Source organism: Mirounga angustirostris, unplaced genomic scaffold (genome assembly GCF_029215605.1).
Source record: "Mirounga angustirostris isolate CCGP_5_RB_7025 unplaced genomic scaffold, mMirAng1.0.hap1 SCAF_11, whole genome shotgun sequence".
Lineage (NCBI taxonomy): Eukaryota > Metazoa > Chordata > Mammalia > Carnivora > Phocidae > Mirounga > Mirounga angustirostris.
Window position 1 is genome coordinate 35,826,432 of NW_026991719.1, and position 22,535 is coordinate 35,848,966.

The 22,535-nt window shown below is 39.2% G+C and overlaps 1 protein-coding gene across 5 annotated transcripts in view; it reads left to right on the forward strand.

The window, feature by feature from the left end:
* The window catches only part of USP9X (ubiquitin specific peptidase 9 X-linked), a 166,695-nt gene that overhangs the window by 42,979 nt on the left and 101,181 nt on the right, over nt 1-22,535 (forward strand). The window lies entirely within an intron of this gene.

Genomic DNA, 22,535 nt, shown 5'->3' on the forward strand with positions numbered 1-22,535 from the left:
AGTGATTCAGCACTTACGTACAACACCTGGTGCTCATCACAAGAAGTGCACTCCTTAATCCCCATCACCTATTTCACCCATCCTCCCACCCAAACTTTTTATTAAGGAAAAATCAAACATACAAAGATGCAGATAAACTCCTATCACCTAGTTTCACTTTATGGCTATTCTTTTTAATTTTTTAATTTTTATTTATTTTTTTAAAGATTTTATTTATTTGATAGAGACACAGTGAGAGAGGGAACACAAGCAGGGGAAGTGGGAGAGGGAGAAGCAGGCTTCCCGCAGAGCCGGGAGCCCGATGTGGGGCTCGATCCCAGGACTCTGGGATCATGACCTGAGCCGAAGGCAGAGCTTAGTGACTGAGCCACCCAGGTGCCCCTATGGCTATTCTTTTTTACAAAACTGTCTCTATATTAGGAAACCAAGACACAGATATTAAGGAATTTGTTCAGCTTGGATATATAGGTAAGTCTCAGAACAAGAATTCAAACTGAGGTGGTTTATCTTCAATCTGTACTCTAAACCACTACCGTATATAATGCCTGAGTGAATGAGCTCTTTTATCTGTTAGCACTTGTTCCTTCTTATTAATTTGGCCACCTTTTACCTTGTATTTGCCAACAGCACCCAGACACTATTTGCTCTTTCATAAAATACAGCCGGAAGGGACCTTAGCATGCAGCTCTCCTATTTTAAAGATGAGGTTCCTTTGCCTGTAGCCCTTCTGCTTTTCATTTCATTTGTAATATGTCAAAAAATAATTGCTGACCTCTGGCCTCTTTGTTTAATAATAGTGTCTGACTATAATAAGGGGGATGAATGCCAAAATTGAATTGGAATGTTTTATGTTTGTACGCTACATTTAAAATTTTTATTGTTGAGTTTGCATTTTTGCTTCAACACTACAGACTTAAAATTTTCATTTTCAGTAACTTGGTATTACAGCTTCCAGTTTTGATCTTTCTCTTTTGATTTGAGTATTAGCCTTCATGGTGTACTTCAGTGTGTTTACTTTGAACCTTTAGGGTTGTACATACATACTTTAAAGGATAATTTTTCTGTTAGATATCTTTTAATGGCATCTACATGTATAAAACTATATCACAAAAACAATGCCAATGTCCATCAGCTAATGAATGCATAAATAAAATGTACTATACAGTGGAATATTTTTCAACAATAAAAGGAAATGAAGTACTGATACATGCTACAACTTGGTTTGGTTGAACCTTGAAAAGCAATTACGCTAAGTGAAGAAGCTAGTCACAAAAGACTATTGTATGATACCATTTATATGAAATGTCAAGAATAGGCAGTTCTAGGGGCGCCTGGGTGGCTCAGTTGAGCGTCTGCCTTTGGCTCAGGTCATGGTCCCAGGGTCCTGCCCCGCATCGCGCTCCCTGCTCGGTGGGGAGCCTGGTTCTCCCTCTGCCTCTCTCCCTGGCTTGTGCTCTCTCTCTCTTTTCTCTCTGATAAATAAAATCTTAAAAAAAAATAGGCAGTTCTATAAAGACAAAAAATAGATTAGATTGGGGCTGGGGTTGAGGAGGGAATGGGGAATGGCTGCTACTAATAGGTATGGGGTTTCTTTTTGGGGTGATGGAAATGTTCTAAAATTGATTGTGGTGATAGCTGTACAGCTCCGAATAAACTGAAAAGAATTGGTACACTTTATTCAGTTTTATTTTTTTATTTTTATTTTTTAAGATTTTATTTATTTATTCATGAGAGACAGAGAGAGAGAGAGGCAGAGGGAGAAGCAGGCTTCCAAGGAACAGGGAGCCCGATGCGGGACTCGATCCCAGGACGCTGGGATCATGACCTGAGCCGAAGGCAGACGCTTAACTAACCATCTGAGCCACCCAGGTGCCCGGTTTTATTTTTTTTTTAAGATTTTTATTTATTTGACAGACACAGCGAGAGAGGGAACACAAGCAGGGCGAGTGTGAGAGGGAGAAGCAGGCTTCCCACTGAGCAGGGAGCCCGAGATGCGGGGCTCAATCCCAGGACCCTGGGATCATGACCTGAGCCGAAGGCAGACGCTTAACAACTGAGCCACCCAGGTGCCCCAATTGGTACACTTTAGATGGGTGATTTATATGGTATATGTGAATTAGATCTCGTGGCTGTTCTTTAAAAAAGTATTCTGTGTAACTTTAAATATAGTGAAATCCATCTCATTGACTGAAAGGAATTTCCAATTCCTTGGTTTCCTTTTCAAATTCTTTACATTTGTGACTTAATCTAGTTGTGGAAGATTCAGACAAAAATACCCACAGGATGCACATTGAAAATGGTAATTATTGATAATCTATTTGCCTTTCTTAAAATGTTGACCAAATGGGGGCGCCTGGGTGGCTCAGTCGGTTAAGCGTCTGCCTTCGGCTCAGGTCATGATCCCAGGGTCTTGGGATCGAGCCCCGCATCGGGCTCCCTGCTCCGCGGGAAGCCTGCTTCTCCCTCTCCCACTCCCCCTACTTGTGTTCCCTCTCTCGCTGTGTCTCTCTCTGTCAAATAAATAAATAAAATCTTTAAAAAAAAAAAAAAATGTTGACCAAATGAAATGAGGTCCTTGTTTCTGGTGTGATGGATTAGCATTTCATGATTGAATTAGTAACTTCCAAGTATTAACTAATTTTGATAAAGATTGTTAAAAGCTATTAATAGATAACTTTGAGTTGTTAATCTTGATATTTAACAAAGAGTAGACTGATAAGTAGTTATACCTTCTGTGATATGTGGTATGTGACTTTGTCTAATATTTTAAGTCAGCATTGCTCACTTATTAATAGGTTGATTTGTTTAGGGACTGGAATCTAATGGGACCTCACACCCTTTTGTGTAAGGATTTAGTAAATAAAAGAATATGTAAGTAGAAGTATCTCTTCCTCAGGGCGCCTGGGTGGCTCAGTCGTTAAGCGTCTGCCTTTGGCTCAGGTCATGATCCTGGTCCTGGGATCGAGCCCCGCATCAGGCTCCCTGCTCAGCGGGAAGCCTGCTTCTCCCTCTCCCACTTCCTCTGCTTGTGTTCCCTCTCTCGCTGTGTCTCTCTGTCAAATAAATAAATCTTAAAAAAAAAAAAAGAAAAAGTATCTCTTCCTCTTGAAAAGCAGTTTGGGTGATATGCACTGTAAGTCTGAGTATTTTGAAGGATCATAATGCAGAAAATGGTGAATATTAACTTTCTGTTTTAGTAGGCAGAACCATAACCAGTAGGTAAGCATCAGTGACAAGGGAAATAGACTTTTGATAGAATAGAAGAGAGACCTTCCTGCTGACAGCAGTGGGCTTAACAATTGTAATAGGAAATCTTCAAGGGCAGATAAGAGGTTGAATTGAATTTGGAGCAGTTAATTTCTAAATCTCAGTGGTCTTCGAGCCACTCCTCCCCTACTCCCTGCAAAGTTCTAGCCTTATAAGTATCTCTTTGGTACCTTTTTTGTGCTCAAGTTAAATGTTTTCTTGTTAAAGAAAGCAGACTTATTTTAAAATTAGTACATGCATTTTGGACTGCCTCCTAATCAAGAACTGCCACACCATTTTTTAATTTTTAATTTTTTTAAAGATTTTATTTATTTGAGAGAGAGTGTGTGTGTGTCACGAGCAGGGAGAGAGGCAAGGCAGGGAGAGGGAGAAGCCGACTTCCCACTGAGCAGGGAGCCCTGACCCTGGGGCTCAGTCCCAGGACTCTTGAGATCATGAATTGAGCCAAAGGCAGCCACTTAACCCACTGAGCCACCCAGGTACCCAAGAACTGCCACACCATTTCAGTACTTACGTTAGCTTTGTATTTTTCACGCATTGGTGCTTAATTGTACCGTTTGATTTGTGGGACAGTGAGAACAACAGAGGCGGACTTACCACATAATGATGCATTGGTGCCAAGGACAAATGATGTCATAGCGCACCATGTATACACAGTGATGTAATTAAGTAGGAGGGCTGAGTCTCCCACCTGGCATATGATGGTGGTAGGATAGCTGTGCAAACCTCGAAAGAACCCATGCCTTAGCAGTCAGTAATATGCTGCCATCTGTCACTTTATATTATTATTAATAGATTTGTTTGTATTTAGTTCGTTTTGTAGGAGGGCAAGAAGCAGAGGAGTTTAATTCTTAATTTCATATTTACATATGTTTAAACAGTGTTAAAATAGAAAGTAATTTAGTTTTTTAAAATACTGTTAAGGTAGAACCAAAATTGCCAAACTTGAGCCAGCTTGGTATTGTTGATAGAAATCTGGTGCTTGGAGTCAGGTGACTGGGACGCCAATCCATATTTACTAGGTTATTTATTAAATGAAAAATGTGCTTATGTTTCTGCCTGAAAGTGTGGTTCTTTTGTTCATTCTTTTACTCAACAGATAATTTGTAAGTCGTGTAGCTCCACATGATTTTGATGTCTTATTACTGGTTTCTTTATTCTCCCTATTGTCACATTTTCTTTAGAGCCAGCACAAATTCTGATAGGAATACTGTGCTATGAGTTGTCTTAGAAATGTTAAGATAATCCTTGATTTGAAACTTTTTGAAAAGTAGGACAAATTTTTGAAATATGGTAGGATTCTGTGTTAATGCAACAGAATAATGAAAGCAGCTATATTTGTATAAAACTGTTGAGGCTGTTCATTTATTTTAAAAATCAACCTGAGCAATTGTGATACATATATCAGGAGCATAGACTCCTGGTAATTTACAGTTGAGAGAATACTTTTCCCCTGAACTGATCTAGAGATCGTATTCGTCAGGAGTCTGGGAAGGTTCAAAAATAAAGTTTATCATCTAATTGGCATTTCAGGGGAAAAGAAACTGGCACTTGATGTTTTTGTTTTTGTTTTTTAAAGATTTTATTTATTTGACAGAGAGAGACACAGCGAGAGAGGGAACACAAGCCGGAGGAGTGGGAGAGGGAGAAGCAGGCTTCCCGCAGAGCAGAGAGCCCGACACGGGGCTCAATCCCAGGACCCTGGGATCATGACCTGAGCCGAAGGCAGACGCTTAATGACTGAGCCACCCAGGCGCCCCAGAAACTGGCACTTGTTAGAACACTTGCTATTTATTGGGTACCTTCTATTTTGAAGGCACTTCACATACATTCTCCCATTCAGGCTTCCCAATAATCTCTGAAGGTATTAGCCAATTTGGGGGGGGGGGTGATACTTTGAGATTAAACACTACCTATTACAGGCATGTCTTTTACATTGTAGTTGCTGAAAAACCTCATGGTCTGCAAAATCAGGCACCAAAATGTAACTGGATTTATAGGGGGAAAATAGGGTTAAGAGTAAAGGGATCACTCAAAAGCTATGTAACTTTGTAATTAGAGCACTAAGAAACAATAAAAATTCTAATAAAATAAACAGCACAGTTAAAAACATCTTGAATTCCTGACAAGCTATAATAAATATAGGACTTATTAAAAACTGGTAACCTAATGGATCCCTTCCATATAGGGAACTGTTGAGGTTATGGAGTTAGGGAGCACATGGGGGAAATAAAATGCACAAAGATCAGAGAGAACAGTGTAAGTACTTCCAAGGCAGAGCATGTAGCCAGACTGAGCCAAGAACAATGTGGGGTGATGGCTCTCCAGTTCAGACCTTTATCCCCCATCCTCATACCGCTGCTGCTATTTGGTGCAAGGCATCAGTGTTTTGAGGGGAAAATTGCTTCTGAATAAACATGACTTGCAGGTGTGTTTGCTGGCATTTGCCAGTGAGCTAAACCCCATTACAAAGCTGCATGTTTTGTAGCAAAGCAGACTTTGACCAAGTCTTTTTCACTTCAAAACCCACACTCATGTTCCACCCTCAATACTAAATTGCAAATAGTTGTCTTTAAAATGTCTCCCCTCCAATGGAATGTTGTTAGGAAAGGGAACTAATACTTCACTGGACACCTTCTGGCATTTAAAGATAATCATTACCTCATTTAATCATCACAGCCGTAGCCTTGTATCCTCGGGTGAGGAAACTGAGTCCCAAAGAGGTTTGGGAAGTTTGCTCAAGATCACACAGTAGGTAATCAGAGTAGAAGTTTAAATTCATGTTTCTGGTTACAAATTTGCTTTTGTATACCATACTGCTTCTGGCAAAATAATTTTATGAGGCCTTTAACAAGAGTGTTTGTCTAACACACCTAATAGGATTGGTGAAGTCATTCTGTTCCTCCCCACTGGTGTCTTACAGCACTGAAATAGGCACAAATAGTGATGGAGCATAGCAAGGGGATGAGCAGAGTCAATGGTACCAACTTGTCAAAGACCATTTGAAATCTAGATTTGCTAACTTTGTTCTCCCTATTATCTATTTCAAATTAGTCAGATTATGTCTGTGCACCTCAGTTTTTTTCCATCTGTAAACTGGTAATGATTACCTCTTGGGATTGTTAATGAATATTAATAGATCACAATCCTTTAAGTGATCATCTGGCTCAAGGTAGGTGCTTAGTAAATGTTAACTTACTTGTCTGCCACCCCTACCCCATTGCTTCCCTCTCGTTTTGGTTCTTTTTCTGCTTTTAATCCATACTATTCTACTTCTCCCCTTCTTCCCCATCTGTGCATATCATTGATTTGAAATAGATTAATATAGATTGTATTTAACTGAATATTGATGTTTTTAAACACTTCCTAAGTTTTCATTGATGTTTTGGGAGTATTTTTAACCTTTTTAAAAAATTTTTATTTTATTTATTTGAGAGAGTGTGAGCAAGAGAGAACACGAGCTGGGGGAGGAGCAGAGAGAGAGGAAGGAGCAGACTTCCCCCTGAGCAGGGAGCCCGGTATGGGGCTGGATCATAGACCCTGGGATCATGACCTGAGCGGAAGGCAGACGCTTAACCAGCTGAGCCACCCAGGCACCCAATGTTTTGGGTGTATTTGGATGGCTATTTTTATGTAGGGCTGGACAATTTTAAAAAGTAATGATGTGTGAGGATTTGTAATGTTTCAGTTTTCAAGGTACGATCTATGGAGCTGAATACATAGGTATGCTATTTTAGTCTCATTATTTTGTGTGCCTAAATTTCTTGCATTTATTAAGTATATGTATAAATACAATGTATAAATATACTCATTAAGAAAAAATGAGAAGAAATAGTCTGTGGTATATTTCAGTGACATGATCGTGCCTTTGTTTTATTTTGTCTTTAAGGAGAATTCTGATCTTTCATTACTTGTAGATGGCAGGATTATATATAGGAAAATCAATTGAGGAACTAGTAAATGGTTTGAATATGATCACTGTGCCAAAATAAATTAATTTCCTTTGGTTAAATTCTAGTTTTATTTCTCTCTGTTCAAAGAACATAACTTTCAGTCCTTTAAATTTATTGAGACTTGATTTACAGCCTAGCATATGGTCCGTTCTGGAGAATGTTCATGTGCACTCAAGAAGAGTACTGTATTCTGTTGTTGGTAGAGTGTTCTACGTATGTCTGTATTGTCTAATTGGTTTATGGTGTTATTAAAATCTTCTATCCTTGATCTTTTCTTAGTTGTTTATACATTATTGAAAGTGGGGGGTTGGAAGTTTTAATTGTTGAATTGCTTCATATATTTTGGGGCTCTGGTACTTTGTGTATATGTATTTATAATTGTTACATCTTGACAAATGGACCCTTCTATTATAAAATGTTCTTTTTATCTTTAGTAATATATTTTTTGTCTTAAAGTCTTATTTTTTATGATAAATGTATAGACACTTCACCTTTCTTATGATTGCTGTCTTGCATGATGCATGTTTTTCCATTCTTTTAATTTTTTTTTTTTTATAGTAACCTCTATGCCCAATGTGGGACTCAAACTCATGACGCCAAGATAAAGAGTTGCACGCGCTACCGACTGGCCTAGCCAGGCGCTCTTCCATCCTTTTGCTTTTAACCAATTTGTATCCTTGGATCTAAAATTCTCCTATTGACAGCATGTGGTTGGATCTTCCTTTTTTTTTTTTTTTTTAAATCTCATGTCTTTTTTTTTTTTTTTTAAGATTTTATTTATTTATTTGAGAGAGAGACTGAGAACATGAGAGGGGGGAGGGTCAGAGGGAGAAGCAGACTCCCTGCGGAGCAGGGAGTCCGATGTGGGACCTGATCCCAGGACTCCAGGATCATGACCTGAGCCGAAGGCAGTCGCTTAACCAACTGAGCCACCCAGGCACCCTTTTTTTGTTTCTTTTATTGATTTCTTTTGCCTTAAGTGGGTATTTTCTAATGTAGTATTTTAATTCCTTTTAATGATTTTTTCCACTGTATTTCTTGTTTACATTTTCTTTTAATAGACTTATTGAGATATTTACATATCCTACAGTTCATCCATCCAGAGTATACAATTCAGTGGTTTTTGTTGGTCATTTTAAAAGATTGTGTTAAAATATATCACAAAATTTGCTATTTTAACCATTTTAAGTGTACAGCTTAGTGGCATTATTTATATTCACAGTGGTGTACAATCATCACTACTACTTCCAAAACTTACTCATCACCCCAGACACATTCTGTAATTGCTAACCAGTAATTCTCTATCCTTCCTTTGCTTCAGCTCAACCCCTGGTAACCTCTGCTTTCTGTCACTATGAATTTGCCTATTCTAAGTAGACAAGTGGAATCAGTTTATTTGTCCTTTTGTAACTGCTTTATTTCACTTAGCATAGTGTTTTCAAGGCTCATCCATATTGTAGCGTGTATCAGAACTATATTCTTTTTTATGAAGAATATATTGTATGGTATAACACATTTTGTTAATTCATCTGTTGACGGACATTTGGGTGTTTTCTGCTAAACTTTGTGTACAAGTTTTTGGTGTGGACATGTTTTTTATTTCTCATTTATATACATAGGAGTTAAACAACTGGGTCATATGTTAATTGTGTATTTAACTTTTTGAGGAACTGCCATACTTTTTCAAAGAGTCTGCAACTTTCTGTATTCCTGCTAGCAGTGTATGAAGTTTCCACTTTCTCCACATTCTCACCAACACTTTTCTGTCCTCCCGCCCTTCTTTTGTTGGTAAAATATACATAATGTAAAATTTACCGTTTTAACCATTTTTAAGTGTACAGTTCTGTGGTATTAAGTGCATTCACATGGTTGTGCAGCTATCACCACCATCCATCTCCAGAATGTGTTCATTTTCCCCAACTGAAACTGTGTCCATTAAATATTAACACCTCAAATTCCTTTCCCCCAAGTCCTTGATAACCACCATTTTTTTGTCTCTGAAGTTGACTACTCTATGTGCCACAGATAAGTGGAATCCTACAATATTTGCCCTTTTGTGACTGGCTTATTTCACTTAGTGTAATGTCTTCAGGGTTCGTGCATGTTATAATATGTCTTGACTTCTTTTTTGTTTTTATTATTTTTAAAGATTTATATGGGAGTGAGAGTGAGCACAAGTGGGGGAGGGGCAGGGCGGAGGGTTGAGCACCAAGCCCGAGATCATGACCTGAGCCGGAGTCAGGGGCTTAAGGGACTGAGCCACCCACGTGCCCCTTGACTTCCTTTTTAAAACTGAATAATATTCCATTGTATATACCACATTTTATTCATCTGTAGATGGACACTTGGGTAACTTCTACCTTTTGGCTATTGTGAATAGTGCTGCTATGAAAATGGGTGTACAAATAATCTGTTTGAACCTCTGCTTTCAACTCTTTTGGGTGTATATGCAAAAGTGGAATTGATGCATAATATACTAATTCTGTGTTTAGTTCTTTTTTTTTTAAGATTTTATTTATTTATATATTTGACAGAGAGAGAGAGACACACCAAGAGAGGGAACACAAGCAGGGAGAGTGGGAGAGGGAGTAGCAGGCTTCCCGCAGAGCAGGGAGCCCGATGCGGGGCTCGATTCCAGGACCCTGGGGTCATGACCTGAGCCGAAGGCAGTCGCTTAACGACTGAGCCACCCAGGCAACCCCCTGTATTTAGTTTTTTGGGAAACTGCCATACCATTTTCCACAGAGGCTGCACCGTTTTTACACTACCACCAGCAATGCACAAGGATTCTCCCTCTACATCCTCACCAACACTTAACTATTTTCCATCTTTTTTATTATAATCATCCTAGTCAATGGGAGGAATGTATCCCACTGGGACTTTGATCTGCATTTTCCTGGTGGCTAATGATGTGTTGAGCATCTTTTCACAAACTTACTGGCCATTTGTACATCTTCTTTGGAGAAAAATGCCTATTCAGATGCCTTCCTCATATTTAAATTGGTTGTCTTTTTTATTACTGAATTGTAGTAGGGTTTTTTTGTATAAATACTGGTCCCTTATTAGATTCTTGATTTATAGTGGGTTTTTTCCCCCCTCCCATTCTCTGGGTTGTCTTTTCACTGTCTTGATATTATATTAAATGCCTTCTGGAGCACAAAAGTTTTTGATTTTAGTGAAATCCATTTTATCTGTTTTGTTGCTCTTGCTTTTGGTGTCATACTAAGAATCCATTGCTGAAATGCTAGGTCATGAAGATTTATCCCTGTTTTCTTCAAAGAATTTTATAGATTTTGATTTTTTAGGTCATTCGTTTTGCATTAATTCATTCTGTTATAGGGAAATATTTCTATATGCAATAGACCCAATTATGCATATGTACACTTTGTTTTATACAATGCTTTTTATATTAGTTAAGAGCAAATGCATTTATACTGTTTTTGTAATTATATTTATCAGGGCTCTTTCACTGGGGATTGGGTCTGCCAAGCTCTTTATGCTGACATGCTGGAAGTTGATCTCTGACTTCATTTTTTGAAACAGTTTTGGTTGACAAGTTTTTTTTTCTTTTACTACTGTGAATGTGTCATCGCGCTGCTTTCTGGCATCCATATTGTCTGATGAGAAATCAGCTGACCATGTTACATTGAGGAGCCTTTCTGTGTGATGATTTGCTTCTTTCTGCTTTCTCACTTCTCTTTGTACTTGGCTTTTGACATTTTGATTATGTTTCTCAATCTGGTCTCTGAATTTATCCTAGTTGGAGTTTGCTGAACTTCTTGGATGTGTAGATTAATGTTTTTCATTGAGTTTGGGGGAGTTTGGGCCATAATTTCTTCAAATATCTTTTCCTTTCTCTTTCTGGACTCCATTATGCATATGTTGGTATGCTTAATTGTGTTCCACATTTCTCTGAAACTCATTTTCTTCTCTCTCTGTTCTCTCCCTATTGCTTAATCTCTTGATCTTCTAGCTTGCTGATTCTTTTTTCTGACAGCTTGTATCTTCTGTTGAACCACTTCAGTTAATGTTTTCATTTTTGTTATTGACTAAAAATTCTGACTCTGGAATTTTCATTTGGTTCTTTTTTTTTTTTTAAGTACTCTTATCTACTTATAGTCTCTTTTTAAATGTTGTCATATTTTCCTTTACTTTTTGTTCTAAGATTTTCTTATTTATTTGAGAGAGAGAGAGCGTGCATACACAGAGTGGAGGGGCAGTGGGAGAAGCAGACTCCCCTGCTGAGCAGGGAGCCCAACACGGGGCTTGATCCCAGGACCTGGAGATCATGATCTGAGCCGAAGGCAGATGCTTAACGGACTGAGCCACCCAGGCGCCCATTTCCTTTACTTATTTTTTTTTTTTTTTTTTTTTTTTAAGATTTTATTTATTTATTTGAGAGAGAGAATGAGACAGAGAGAGAGAGCATGAGATGGGGGAGGATCAGAGGGAGAAGCAGACTCCCCGCTGAGCAGGGAGCCCGATGCGGGACTCGATCCCGGGACTCCAGGATCATGACCTGAGCCGAAGGCAGTCACTTAACCAACTGAGCCACCCAGGCGCCCCTTCCTTTACTTATTTTAAGCACGCTTTCCTTTTAGTTCTTTGAACATACTCATAATAACTGTTTTGAAGTCTTTGCTAAGTCTAACATGTGGACCCTCTCAAAGCCAGTTTCTTTTGCCTGCTCCCTCCCCCGTGTATGGGCCACAGTCTCCTATCTTTGTAGATCTTGTAAATTTTGGGGGAGATAACTGGATCTTCTTCAGTCTACCATAGTAATTTTGGATACTGATTCCCCACTACCCATACCTATGGACTTGTTACTTGTTTGTCTGTCTAGCAACTGGCTAGACTGCTGTAATGAAATCCATTTTCCTTGCAGTGTGCAGCCTGTGATTTTACTCTTCAGAGGGTACAGGCTTAGCATATCTGTGTTAAGCTGTCTCCCTCTGTTGGTATCAATGCAAATGTTAGTCTCCCCTAATTGTTGTCTGATTGGTTGATTGTTTTAGGTGATGCCCTGGGATTTAATTACCCCACAGTCTGATCCAATTCAGTTTTTCTCCTTTGTAGGGGGTAATCCTTGAGTTCAGTCAAAGGTCTCTTTTGACTCAGGGGAGGCCCTTAGCTGTTTCTTTACCTGATTCTTCTTAGGTAAACTTCTAGCCGGTTTCAAGTTTAGCTTCTGGCTCTCAAGAGATTAACCAACCTCTTTTTTTTTTTTTTTTTAAGATTTTACTTTTATTTGAGAGAGAGATCGAGAAAGAGCAAGCACGAGCAGGAGGAGGGGCAGAGGGAGCAGTAGACGCCCTGCTGAGCAGGGAGCCCCGTGTGGGACTCTGTGGGGTGCTATCCCAGGACCCTGGAATCATGATCTGAGCTGAAGGCAGATGCTTAACCAACTGAGCCACCCAGGCCCCCAGCCAGTCTCTTAATTGGTTACTACCTTGGTCTACATTGTTTTTAGTGCACCCTCAGATTTGAACTTCCCTGTACTCTGTTCCAAATGAAGTCAGTTCATTTTGAGAGAAATTTGAAACTTTCTTATGGCTTGCCTCTTCCCCTGGGCAAATCCTTTACACCATTGCTTCAGAGCGGGGCTGGGGTGAGGGTGGGAGGGTGAAACAGTGGCTCACTTCTGTCAGGGACACCCCTGCTTCATGAGTAGGTGCTAGGTGGGAGCAGCGGCCTCTGGTGTTCTCAGCTTGTGTCTTCTGGTGTGGAAGTTCAGTCCTATGAGTGAGATGGGGTAAGGGCCATTAGGAGCACAGTATTCTTGGCCTGCAGAACCTGGGGTCAAACTTTTGCTCCACAAGTAGGGCTTGGATAGAAGAAAGGAGCCCCAGGCATCTCAACTGCTTGGGCTTGCAAGTCTGAGTTGGGGATGATGAGAAATGCTAGCTGCTTTCCCTCTCCTGGCGAGATAACCTTGACTAGGAGTTTGGAGGAGAGAGCCCTGTGTCCTTGGCTGCACCCACCTGGAATGGAGCTTCTGTCCTGCTGAGCTGGCCCAAAATGCCACAGACTGACTGTTCTGAGATACAGAAGAATTTTCTCTTTTTGGTAGATTTTCTTTAATAAGTGTTTCTCCATTTACTGTATACCCTTAGGACAATTTCTAGGGACTTCAAAAAAATTTTTTAAGTAATTTTCACTGGTTATTGTTTCACTGGAGAGGGTATCCACAGAGCTTCTGATGCCAGCACTCCAGAAGTCATTTTTAATTTAAAATTACTCGTTGCCTACAGCCACTTAAAAACTCCTGTTTGAGAATGCCTTGGAAAAGATGTTGGAGTTTATTGAAGCTTTAATGTACTTATACAAGCTTCCAGTACCCTAATTGTGTACATAGGACTTGACACTTAGCATGGAGAAGTTTTGAATAAGAGTGTTTAGCCAATTACCGAGCATTTCTAAATGAATACATTTTTGTTGCAACAAAAAAACTTAGAATGCAGAATGCGGTTGGTTCTCTTGTGATGAACTAATAGGAAATTATCCATAGGAAGCAGCAGTGAGTATATATAGTGACTTTACTTTAAAATTTTTTAGAATTTGTTTTTTTATTGAAGTATAGTTAATCCACAATGTTACGTTCACATATAGTGATTTAGTGACAAAAATTAAGGCCTGTGTGTGTTTAATAGTAGTGGTTTCTTTTGAGCATTTAGGTAAAGTAATGTATTTGGATTTAACAGAGATTTGTTGAACATCTTCATTTGCATTAGCCTGAGTTATTGATTGGATGTGAAGCTGTCTAGAGCTAGCATCACATTTGGGGGCTGGGAAACCTGTGGTTAACATAGCTGCCCTGACAGGTTTTGTGTTTAATATATCATAATTGTGAGAAGAATGATGAGTCCTGTGTCAATGATAATGGCAGTGCTGGTGGAGCTGGGAAAGGAAAGTCCTTACTCTTGAGCAAAGACTATGTTTTAAAATTGCTTAGGGATATTTAGGTTTGTAGCTGTAGACTCAGCTATTGAAAATAACTTGCTGCATTTTAAACTCCTGAAACCTGAAACCTCATGTCCCACTGAACAATCGTTCTTTATAATATGGTTTTTTATTCTGTGTTTCTTGGGAATACAGTGATAGCGTTTTAGAAGAAAATTCTGTGGTATGTAGCTATTAACAACGTTGTAGAAGAATAACGTGGGAAAATTTTAAATGAAGCGAAAAACCCAGTTTTATAAAATGTGTTTTGGCATCAAAAACATTTTGATGGAGTTTATCTTGGAGTTGGGGACATGGTGAGATTAATGGTAGATTTTTTTCCTTATTTTCCAACATTATTAACGTATGGCATGATGATTAAAACCGTAGAACCCCAGAGCTTGTGCTACCTGGGGCAGAAGCCTGGCTCTCCCACTTCCACTGCCTATTTATTCACTCTGCCCTAGTTTCTTTACTCCTGAAATGGGGCTAATAATAGTCTTGTTCTGAGGATTAAATAAGTTATATGTATAACTTGCTTAGAATAGTGCCTGACACAAAGTAAACACTCAAACGGTAGCTGTTATCATCACTATTAATAAGAGAATTTTTATTTAAAATTTGAGGTATGTCAGCCTGGCTGTAGTAGTACTGAAATTGGGAAATGAGAGATGAAAAAATAATTAGGACTGATTGAGAATGACCTTGAATAGTGCTTATGTAAAAGGTGAGAGGAGGAAGCCACTAAAAATTTCAGAGACTGAAAGTGTTGGATTAATTTACCATTAATATACTAAACAGATTGGTAGTGTGGAGATCAGCCAGTATGCTGTTAAAATTGGAGTCTCTTAATGTGCAGTGGGAGTGGAAGAGATAACTTTGGACACATTATCAAAGAAGAATTGTTGGAGATGGGAAGGGAGGGGGTTTGACTTTGATGTTGTTTTTACTACCCCCCCTACCCCATTTTTGTTTTAAGTATCTACCTCTTGTGTGCCAATGAATCCTTGGGATATAAGGATGACCAAATTTCGTATAACTTCTACCCTTAGGGAACTTTTGTTTTTGTAGAGAGTGTGATCATCACACAGATGTTTTAAGAAAAGTGCCGCTGGCTCTCAGAGCCTCAGATAGGAGTACTTGATGAGTTCTGAGTCAGGTGAGTTGAACGCTAGTGAATCAGTATGGGGAAACTAAGCAGACTGCTCGTTCAGAGGCTTGAGTCCACGTGAAGGAGGAGTACATTCAAAGGAACAAGAAGGCAAATTAAACTGGAGTTAGAACAGGCAGGGGCGGGGGTAGTTGCAAGATGAGACTGGACTTGGGTATTCGAGGACCTTGTAGACTACTAAAGAAGTATTTTGGTCTTTGTCCTGGTCTTTGAAGATTTTTAAGTAGGGCCATGATACAGTTTGCACTTTAATAAGAGTCATAATGTTCATTTCCAATGCCAAAAAGATAAAACATAATTGGAGGCTTGACAGTAACCATGATTTTAAGAGAAAGGTCATAATCCCTTATCTTTGCACCTCCACCCCTTTTTTTCCCCATCTTAATTCTCCCCCTTCAGAGAGAACATCTGGGAAGCTATGGAGAACCTTCATGGTTTTATGGAAGAGGCAGTGGCTTTAGTCTAACACATGTTAGTTAGGAACTGCCATGTTGGACAAGCCCAAGTTACTTAATGTTTTAGCTTCTGTTCATGTCTGTTAAATTGGATTAATAGTCATATGGGATAGGTGTCATGGTGATGACATGAGGTTATACAAATAAAGCACCTACTATTGTGCCTGATACATAAGTACTCATAACTTTGCTAGAATACTGTACAAATTAAGATGGAACTGTATGGGAGCCTGTGGTAACTGTGATTTATAATAAATATATATTCAGTCTTCATTCCAGTTTCTGGCACAGAGCTTCAAAAACCCTGGGAATTTCCTAACTGGTAAGAGCCAAAAAGGGGCATCTTATGTTATGTAAATGAGTGACTTTTGGAAAGCCCCTAAGGGTGGAGGCTGGTTGTCAGGGGAACCAACCACGTGATTAGAGTGTTGGAACTTTAAGGCCCTTCCCTTTCCCCCCACCTTGGGGCTTGGGGAGAGACTAGAGATTGTTTTTAACCTTCAGTAGCCAGTGATTCCATCAGTCATGCCTATGTAATGAAGCCTCCATAAAACTCCAAAAAGACGGGGTTCAGAGGGCTTTTGGATTGGTAAACACGTGGAAATTTGGGGAGAATGGTGAGCCCAGAAAGAACATGGAAGCTCCTTGCCCTTTCCGCATATGTTGTCTTACGCATCTCTTCCGTCTAGCCGTTTCTGAGTTCTATCCTTTAATGATAAACCATAATCTAGTAAGTAAAACGTTTTTCTGAGTTCTGTGAGCAACTCTAGCAAATTAATCGATTCCAGGGTGCAGGGATCATTGGAACCTCCAGTCTGTAGCCGATTAGTGAGAAGCATAGGTGACACCTTGGACTTGGGACTGGTGACTGAGGTGTGGGGGAGAGGGCGATCTTGTAGGACTGACTGAACCCTTAACCTGTGGGATCTGATGCTATCTCCAGGTAGATAGTGTCAGAATTTAGTCATATTGTAGGACACCCAACTAGAGTGAGAATTGCTTGGTGTGAGGGAAAAAACAACGTTGTAACTGGGTGTAGAATTGCAGAGTCACAGAGAAACTTTGAATGGAATGGAACCAACAAGTCCACAAAAGAAAAAATTCCTTGGATAGTACGAATACTGAAACCTATTTTGCCTTTACCTACTAGAGTGGTTATAGATTAGTTTCTGAATATAATTGATTGTGAGGAGTGTGACAGGAAATAATCATACTAGTTAAATAATTAAAGCAAATAAAATAGCAATGTTTGCAAGTAAGGTTACCTAAAAATTAGATTCAGGATTATTCCCAGTAACTATTTTTACTCATATTTAGTGTTTTCTTAGAAGAGATATTTAAGAAAATCCTGTAAGTCCAGCTATTGGTGCAGATAATTAACTGCACATACTGTTTGTTTTTATTTTGTGTGTGTGGTTTTTCTTTAACAGTTTCTTGGTTTTCCAGTTTTTCTGTGCCCATGGAAGTGTCTAAACCTGAAATAGCTGTGTCTTTTCTCAAGTAGTAGAAAAACTTCTATGTAGGACAGGATACTTTTTTCCCCCCAGATAATGCATATAAAAAGTTTGCCTTTAAGCATATTTAATCTGTCATAGTAATAGAAATCCCAATTTAAAATTCAAATAGGTCGGGGCGCCTGGGTGGCTCAGTCAGTTAAGTGCCTGACTCTTGATTTCTGCTTTGGTCATGATCTCAAGGTTGTGAGGTTGAGCCCTGTGTCAGACTCCATGCTGGACGTGGAGCCTGCTTGGAATCCTCTAGATAGGATCCCCTCTCCCCCTCCCTACCTTGTGTGTGCACTTGCTCTCTCAAATAAATAAATCTAAAAAAAAAAAAAAAAGAAAAGGAAAGATCTTATTAAAATAAATAGAATTCAGAAAGGTCTAAATACCCTTGGCCTAAAAGTATTTTCGTACTCTAAAATCTTTAATTAAAAAGAACGAGAGGGCGCCTGGGTGGCTCAGATGGTTAAGCGTCTGCCTTCGGCTCAGGTCATGATCCTGGAGTCCCGGGATCGAGTCCCGCATCGGGCTCCCTGCTCTGCGGGGAGCCTGCTTCTCCCTCTGCCTCTCTCTCTCTCTCTCTGTCTCTCATGAATAAATAAATAAAATCTTTAAAAAAAAAAAAAAAAAAAAAAAAAGAACGAGAGAGAGAGAAAACTGTTGGAGAAAATTCAGTTCCGCAAACTTTAAAGTGAATATAAATGGTTGCCACTTATGGAATACTAGGTTATTTTTAAAAAATATAATGCCAACCTTTAACCAGGTAAAGATGATGCTTCTCCCATCTTGGAAGATATTGAGATGCTAAGTTTGAATACAAAAAAGGCTGTCTTCTAAAGGCTGTCTAATGTTGCCATTGTGGTTACATGTTGCATTGCAGAAAATCCAACAAAATTTCTGGTAAAACCTGAGTGAAAGAAAGGGAGAACAGTGACCCTTACAGTACTTTTGTTTTTCTAAAATAAAACTTGAGGGGCACCTGGGTGGCTCATTCATTGTCTGCCTTCAGCTCAGCTCATGATCCCAGAGTCCTGGGATCAAGCCCCGCGATGGGCTCCCTGCTCAGCAGGAAGCCTGCTTCTCCCTCTCCACTCCCCCTGCTTGTGTTCCTTCTCTCGCTGTGTCTCTCTCTGTCAAATAAATAAATAAAATCTTTAAATAAAATAAAATAAAACTTGATGCTTTTTATGCAAAGCTTAAAATTTCATACAGTGAATTTTCACATTGGATATGTTGAATTTGAGCATTTCTTTAGGAAATGGTTACTGCGTTAAATTTCAAATGATTTGAATAATTTTTTAGTTGCTCAGTGGAGGATACTGCTGCTTTGAAACTTGGTAGAAAGCTTGTTCTATCCTTGCTGGGTATGCCTAAATGTCTCCTGGAAAACAAGCTCTGTACTTGGGACTGCTTCTTGAAATCAAGTAAAACAGTGTGATTCCCATCTATTTCCTCCACTTGGATTGAATGGGATTTATTGAGAAAGGTAGCAGTGTTATTCTTGGATAACTTAGTTGTAGCGTATCTTTGATAATTTTTTCCCATTCAGAGCTTTCCAAATTATATCTGAAAATGTTATTTTCCAATTAATACCTCAGATATTCAAGAACCCTGCGCAGTACGTTATAGAAAGGGAAAAGAAAATTACATATTTTAAGAATTACTGCGTGCTTGGTATTTGCAAAACACCTGTATTTAAATAATCCTTGTGGCATTTTTGTGGGTGGCATTATCTCAGTTTTAAACACCTGTGAAAATAGAGTGGACGTCACTGGCCTTGAAGATAGGCAGCTTGTTAAGTGGCAGAGGTGGGATTTTGAAGTAAAAGTTACGTTTTTAAAATCCAGAAAGTGGGACGTCTGAGTGGCTCAGTCAGTTAAGCATCTGCCTTCACCTCGGGTCATGATCCCAGGGTCCTGGGATGGAGTCCCACATCGGGCTCCCTGCTCAGCTGGGAGAGCCTGTTTCTTCCTCTGCCTGCCGCTTCCCCCCTGCTTGTGCTCTCCTTCTCTTTCTCTGATAAATACATACATACATAAATAAAAAATCCAGAAAGTATTTTTAATTGCTCCATACCTATTTCTTGCTCTAAATCTTTCAGTCCTAGCATACTGAGGAAAAGGTATCAATTTTTATGTGGTGGGAGAGAGATGTCTGTTAATACCAGAATAGAGCAGGGTATGCTATGCTGAGACCTGACATACCTGCTCAGCAGTACTCGAAATCTTGAAGTGTGGAAAACTTGACAGAGGTAGAAGAAATCTAGAAACCAAGGGACGGAAAGGTGAGAATTATGTAAGAGGAGATAGGGATGGCAGGCAGCTTGAGGCTTTGTTAATGGGATATTCTGCAAGAAAATGATGATGATTTAGTTTTGTGGTCAGATATACAGAAAGGTATATTGTTTGGCAGAGAGGTTACACTTCTCCCTTTTCCATTTACCTTAAAGTTATTTTATTTTATTTATTTATTTATTTATTTATTTATTTATTTATTTATTTTTTACCTTAAAGTTATTTTAAAGGGATAGTTCTTTTTTTTTTTTTTTTAAGATTTTATTTATTTATTTATTTGAGAGAGAGAGAGAGAGAAACAGCATGAGAGGGGAGAGGGTCAGAGGGAGAAGCAGGCTCCCCGCCGAGCCGGGAGCCCGATGTGGGACTCGATCCCAGGACTCTGGGACCGTGACCCGAGCCGAAGGCAGTCGCCTAACCAACTGAGCCACCTAACCAACTGAGCCACCCAGGTACCCAAAGGGATAGTTCTTTAGTAATCCACAGAATACTTTTGTTTAGAATAGTTTATTTCCAGACTTTTGCCAGATAGTTTTGATTTGTCTATAGATGGAAGGTTATTGGGATATATATAGATAGAAGGATGTTGAACATATAAAACAACATGAGGATATAATTTTAAGATATTTTAACTCAAATGATCACCAAATGTTGGACTGTAAAGCAAGAGAGCAGTCAGTGCTATATATATATATATAATTTTATTGTGAGAAAATATATATAACCTTAAATTTATCATTTTAACCATTTTTAAGTGTACCTACAATTCATTGACCATTAAGTTACATTCACATTGTGCAACCATCACCATCATCCATCACCATTCATCTTCAGAACTTTTTTTTAATCTTCCCAAGCTGAAACTGCACCTGTTATTAATTCCCCAATCTTCTCTCCCTGTAACCTCTGGTAACCACCTTCCTACTTTCTGGATTAGTGTAGGCACCTCATATAAGTGTAATCATAGAATATTTGTCTCTTTGTGACTGGCTTATTTCACTTAGCATAGTGTTCTCAGGGTTCATCCATGTTGTAGCATGTGTTAGAATTTCCTTCCTTTTTAACACTAGAGAATATCTCATTGTGTGTGCATACCACATTTTGTTTATTCATTCTTTTGTCCTTGGATTGCTTCCTGGAAAGGCTTTTTAGAGTATTGGTGTAGTGGACAAGATAATAGAATTTCTAGACTTGTTAACTTACTACTTGTGCTTTGGTCAAGTTGCTTGGTTTTTAATTTTAGGAAAATACACATTCTGTGTAAACAGTGAAGATTTACCTAAAAAAAAAAAGACTTTAATTTTTGGTGTACCTCAGGATTTGTCCTCTCTCCTAGACTTTCCCCACACTTGGGAATGTATCATGCTACTTCCTACCACCCCATAACATTGTGACCCGCTTCCTCTGAGTAGGTGGTAGCCGGGTGGAGGTTGTGTTTATGGGAGGGTGGGGGGCTCTGAGGTTATACTAATGAGTCCATCTCCTTTGACCCTTTTGTGAATAACTGGCTCTATGTTCAAGATCCCCAAGTTTTGCTTCAATTCAGACTTGGAGAGTGAACTATCTAGTGGATGTTTTCACTTCTGTTTCAGTATTCAGAACTAGTCCTCACTGATACCACTACTACCTGCCACCATCCCCCTTGAAAAGAAGTGGAAAGGAGAGAAAACCTGGAGTCCAGGATTGTATAAACCAAAGAAGCTCAGAGGTTCGAGAAGGGAGGTGGGGTAGTGGTGGCCACTTGTATCTCATGCTCAGAAGAGGGCATGCAGGGTGAACAGCAAGAAGCAGTTACTCGATTTGTCCATTAGTAGAGCATTGATGATCTGTGAATCAGACCTTCTCCCCCTTCTCTCCCCACCAAATGTACATATTTGCAAAGCTTTGCATGTAGTTTTAGGGGAGTTATCTTCAAATCCATCCATAGTCCTCAGTTACGACCCACTGATTTAAAGCAATTTTGGTAGCTTAGACCCAGCCAGATGATGAGGGAAAATGGAAGAGGTGAAAGGGGAAGCAGAGACATTCTTGTTAAGATTTTTTGGGAAAAGGGAAGGGCAGAGATTGGTGGTTTTTCAGTAAGGAAGACTCAAGCATATTCATAGACAAATAACAAGGCATCCAGGAAGAGAGCGAGGGGAATCATCCTTTGGGGACGGTATACAAGTGGATCATGAACCCAAGTTGGGAAACGGGAGAAATTGGAACAAATTTGAAGTGGAGAAGAATCAAGTTGAATTGATTAGCTGATAATTTTGAGTGGCAAGAAAAGAAAGGCACTCAAATAATTTGCCAGCAGACCCAAAATGACTAAAGAAAATTATTGGCTAGTTTCTCCAGGTTTTTAACATTGTTTACTTCACGTGAGTTTTTTTGTAATGTAGGGTGTATGAAAATGGAAAACAAAAGTGAAAGAGAGGCTGCTCATTCATGTTCTCTTTTGTATTTTCACTTTATGTATTGAACATTTTTCTATGTTTTTAGCCTCACCAGTATTTGATATTATTGGTCTTAAACTTTGTTGTTACACAAATTTTATAAATGAAACAAGATCTTGTTAGGGACCTATCTCTGGGTTAAGTGATTATTTATTTTTAAAGGTTTATTTATTTTAGGGGTACCTAGGTGGCTCAGTCAGTTAAGTGTCTGGCTTCAGCTCAGGTCGTGATCTCAGGGTTGTGGAATCGAGCCCCTCAACCCCGAGATCATGACCTGAGTCAAAATCAAGAGTTGGACGCTTAACTGACTGAGCCACCCAGGTGCCCCAAGTGATTATATTTAAATTGGAGGGTAAACATGGACTGTTCTGGACAAAATGGAAAGTATGGTCACCTTATAATGAAATACCTATAACTCATCAGCTAAGGCTCTCAATCTCATGGCACAATTCTCAATCACCAGGGGAGAATTTATGGAAAGTACTGATGCCTAGGCTTCACTCTCAAATGCAGTAA